Below are 5,930 nucleotides of genomic sequence, written 5' to 3' on the forward strand. Positions count from 1 at the left end.
TATTAATAACATATACAAATAAAATCTATTAAAAGATATTAGCTACTTTGTATATTTATATAAACTATAGAATTAATTGATTAATTTTTAAAAATATTATATTTATGTAAGCTATATTAAAACATGCATATGTTTATGGAAATAAGTGATTTCTATATTACTTATTTATTCTTGCCATGATTATGCATTTTGTCTATTGGAAAATTAGCTATATGAATAAATATTTTTTCTTAAAGACTTATAATATTTCCGCACTTTATATAATTATAATAGTGTAAATGAATACTTTAAAATTTATATATTAGACGAATTATGATATTTTTAATAATCTTTATATATATATAAAATGTAACATTATAATTATTTATTAAAATCAAAATAATCATTTGGAGTTAATTGACTAATAACGTTCGAGATTAGTTAACTATAAGTTTTTACATTATATTTTTTATATGTTTCTATAATTATTCTTATAATTTAACTTTTATATTTAATATTTCATATTAATGTTATTTTTATATATATATATATATAGAAGTTTAAATTATTATTTTGTTGTCAGCAATTTTTATATATTTTTTTTAAACTTATAATTATATTATGATATACATAATATATTATAATTTATATTTAATAATAATACTAATAATAGTTAATAATAGTTAGAAATATTCAATTTATTATTAATGCAAAAGAAAAATAATTAATATTTTATAATAAAATTATAATAAAATAACTTTCTTGATATTATTATTTTATTATTTCTAAAATTTTCTTAATTTATTGTTAATTGCACGATTAATCTAATCTTCGATGGGTCAATTAATGACTGAAACGTCTTAAAAGAAAATAATTATTATTATATTAAATCAATTTTTAATATTTCTCTTATAATAATATTATTTTATATATATAATTTATTAAAATTAAAAACTCTAAAATTAGTCTATTAGCCCCAATTTCCTTTATTTCTTTTTTTTATCCCAGTTTTCTATGATAAAAAATATAAAAATAAGATAAAAATCCTATAAATTTTTATATAGAAAATTAATGATTGAATAGAAATAAAGTAGATTTAAATATAATATGATAAAATAAAATAAAAATTACATCATCGAAAAATTATAAACAAGAATTTACATCAAAATAAAAATGAAATAAAGATTTATCAATTTATATTTTACTCAACATTTAGATTATTTATTTAGATTTATTTATTCAGAAAGATCTTTTCAATATTAAAATGAATAATCGAATTTTTTGCAATCTATCAACTCGATAATTAATGAAAAAATAATTCGTATTGATTGAGATTATATATAAGTGTATAGAATAGAATAGAAATGATATTTTCATGAATAGTTTACTTGAAATATCTCAAAAGTTCAAACTCTAGATCAATAAAATTATCTTATTAAAAATATTAATAGATATTTTTTTACATATAATTCATATATTTTTAAACACAAAATCGTTTATGTTCGTCTATGCAAATAGATGTACCGTGCACGCACATAATTACTCTGTAATTGCATTTATTAAAAGGAACATACATATACATATACATGTGTGTATATATATATATATATATATATATATATATATATATATATACGCACACATAATAGATATAGTCGGAACATAGAAAGACAATTAACAATGTAATTAATCCTTAACTGACGGTTTTATTTGATTTTTAGAATCGTACAATTATTAAAGTGAAATAATAAGAAATTTTTTAATAATTTATAATAAAAAAAATAATAATAATAATAAAAAAATAATGTTATTAAAATATTCATATTAAAGAATTATATAAAAAAAAACTATTCGTATAAAAGTTGAAAAAATTATAGATAAATCATACAAGTTGTCAGTTAAGAATTAATCAGAGCAATTTATTCTCTATTTGTTTTTTAAAAAGAGGAACGAAAATGAAAAAACATTGAAGAAATATACAATAGAGAGTAGATAGACAAAGAGAGATAGTAAATACAGAGTGAAATAGATAAATTCGAAGAGAAAATTTGTAGGCACACCCACACACATACACATACATTTATATATATAATATATATAACATATATATGCATAGAGCGCAAGAGTCTTTTTTAATTTATATTTCGTGAAGCAAATCGTAAATCCGAAGGTTAGATTTGCCGTGTGTGTTGTTGAATGCAAATGCAGACGAAGGTGATGTGACGATTTCTTATTTTCTTTTTAATTTCTTTTTATTCATTTCAATAATCAATATTCAATATTGATAAACATATGAATAATGCTCTACATTTGGGAATAAATTCATGTAGGCTTATTTTCTTTTTTTTTCCATCATCACATGATCGGTTTTTCTTCGTCTCTTTTTTTCGTCGCTTATCGATAATCAAAAAATAAGTTATCCCAATATTTTGTACTTATTCAAGACGATCAAGATGTTATAGATGCTAAAGCTCTTGGCACATTCGATTTATGTAAAAAAGGAAATCCGATCTTATTGATCACCTTAATGCTGCATGCATTAAAATTCACACGGAAAATAGACGGATTTTTTAAAATTGCTCGCTTCTTCCATACAATTCACGCATAATCAATAATTAGAATATATAATAATTACGTTGTAATTCAGTATAGCAAATATATTATCACATTTAGATTGTATTAATATTTAAGATCTTTTTTTATCCGGACATTCTTCGACAAATTGAAATACATGCCTTATTTATATTTTTATTTCTGTTTTATTTGAATGAAAGTTTTTCTTTATTTATTATCTTTAAATCCTAATTTATTTTTGTAAATTTTTAGGATTTTATAATCTATATATTATTATAATGCGTTCAAATTTTTTTAAGTATTACATTTTTATCTCAATTTTACATTATGACAATTAATATTATTATGTTATATTATAACATTAATTAATTAGGCGTCATTTTCTCGAAGATATCCAGAATCGATCGACCTGATAACTTTACGTAGAAAATCATCAATTTTTACAAAAATTGAATTATATTTAGAATTTTCAATAATTAATTTAATTTGAAAAATATATTTACGTTGTATATTCCAAAAATTTATACAATAATAATTAATGTCAAGTTAATTTATAAATTATTATATAATGTAAATTAATTTTTAAGTTATTCCTTTTTGAATATTCAAAGATGGTGATCGACGAAAGCTCTCAGATGATCATTTGTATGTTGTGTAAATTTAAGAAACATTAATATAGAATATATTATTGTGTAGTTTATATAAGGTATACGTTAAGACACTTACCATCTACTGCAAAAATTCAACAATTAAAAGATTGTAACAATTAGTTCGTATATTTTTGTACGAGACAGATGTGCTCGATCGATATACTAATTTCTATTTCTACATACATTTCGAAAATACTTTAATTATATTGTACTGTAATTATCCAATTAATTGTAATATCGGAATTATTCGAACGAAAAAAAAAAATATATAAGATCGAGCAGATTTGACTCGTTTGCACTTTCTGATATCTCGATTCTTTTGGAACCATTTAACACATTAAATCCATATTATCGTCCCATTATTCAGTATTTTTCTTTTTTTGGCACGCATTTCATTTTTTTTTATTGAATTTTCTTTTATTTTAATTTTTATTTCTTTACTATTGGCACAACATTTATGAACAATGAGCTAGAATTAATTAATTAGCATAAATCTCGGACACACCTGAGATCGATCGTTCAGACGATATTATATATAATATAATAAAAAGACTTTTGCTATCGCGTGTATGTATTACGCATCGTATACTTAACTACAGAATGCCAATGTATCGTGTTACACGTTTGATTCGAAGAGATTCTACGCCCGTTTCACGAAAGGCAATCTGTTAACAAAGCGATAAAGTGACCCCATATAATTATTATATTTGTTCTGCCATTTTTTTTCTTGCCTTTTCAAAATTAATCTACGTCCGAGACGTTTTTATGGATCATACTAATCGTTTTATACCACTTTCTTAATTTTTTCAAGATACAATTCCTTTTTTATATTAACTTATATTCTTAATGGATTTAGATTAAATTCATTAAAAATATTATTATTATAAAAATATCTATTATAAAATAAATTTAATTTAATTAAATTAAAGAAAATATATTTAAAACAAACTTTTTAGAATTTTAATTTACAGAATTTTTTAAAATTTTAATTATGATTCATTATGATAAATAATTAAGATAATCTAATGAATATTTAATATTTTGTAAATATTCACAATAATTATAATATTATATTATAATATTGTAATAGGAAGTTATATTATATTAAAAATATTTGAAATTAAAAATAATCGAGATCTCTCGCAAAACTAATTTTCAATTCATTATTTTGTTGATCTATATAAGTTGAGATTTTATATAATACTTATGTGAATAAAAGGAAAGGAATCCTATCATATTGTTCTCACAACATACCTTAAAAACTATTAAATTATTAAATTATTCTAAATATGACTGTAGAACCATCAATTTCTAAAATGGAATAATTAATTGATTATCAAAAATAGAATTATTATTACAAATATAATACGTAATGTACCAACGATCAACAATTTTATCACTCCGCGATGAATCCATTGGAGAAACATAATCGCGGTACAACTATTGTACCAAAAATACTATTATCACGTATAATGTAGAATATATTGCATTCGTATAAATGCAGAAAAGTTCGAAAAAAAACGGAAGAGATAACGATCTTTCTTTAGTTTTTCAATTCTCTTTCTTTTTTATTTCGTAGAATTTTAGTAAAAATCCGCCTTGTTAAATACGTATATGTAAAATCATGAATTATAAAAGATATCATGAAGTCACCATGCACATCATAAATATCTCACAAATATATGTATAAAATATTATTTCAAATATATCTAAAAAGCAAGAAAATATTCTATACTGTACATTTAACTAATTGTCATAATGGGCGGAGAAAATATGCATAATTTTAAGTAATATTAATAATTGTTCTCTTAATGAAAAGTATCAAATAGTATCTATCAAATAGTATATGCATCATTTTCAACTTAAAAATTATTCATTAGATATAAAAATTTCAATTATATAAAAATTTTTATTATAATAACTTATAATAACTTATAATTAGAAAACTGTAATAGATTCCATAAAAAAATTGTTTAGAATTTATATAGAAGATTATTAATTAAAATATACAAGATGCTTTATCAATAATATATAATTGCTTCATCATAATAAAATATAATTATAAATTATAATATAATATATAAATATAAAATATATAAATATAAAAGATTGAAATGTTATAATAAATTATATATTATAATAATATATACAAAATTATATACAATAATATATACAAAAATAAAATTTTTTTAAATTACTATGGCTTCTTTATGAAAAAAGAAAATTTTATCTTTTTAAATTAGATAAAATTTTAATATTTTAATATTTATTATAGTTAATATAGTTAATGAAAGAAATTCTTAATGTAAAATTATAAGATAAAGTTATATAAAGTTTATCTTAAAATTTATAATTCCTGAGATATTTAATTTTGTACATTATAATTTATTATAATAAATCATAATTTATTATAAATCATATTTGATTATATATATGTATATTCAATGTTTTGAATTAGATTGTAAATATTGTGTATCAAAATTTTATTAAAAACAATATTAATTATTTATATTAATAATTAAATACTTTAATTCAATTTAATAACTTCAATTTAATAAAACAATTTGATATTAATATTTATCAAGTATTTATTAATAATTTTCTTATATTATATTTAAATTATATTAAAAATTATATTTTTAATAGAAATAAGTAAATATATACAATAAATAATCTTTTTTCTAATGAATAAAATTAAATATTGAATATGTATTGAAAATTTCAAAT

Source organism: Apis cerana, linkage group LG7 (genome assembly GCF_029169275.1).
Source record: "Apis cerana isolate GH-2021 linkage group LG7, AcerK_1.0, whole genome shotgun sequence".
NCBI lineage: Eukaryota > Metazoa > Arthropoda > Insecta > Hymenoptera > Apidae > Apis > Apis cerana.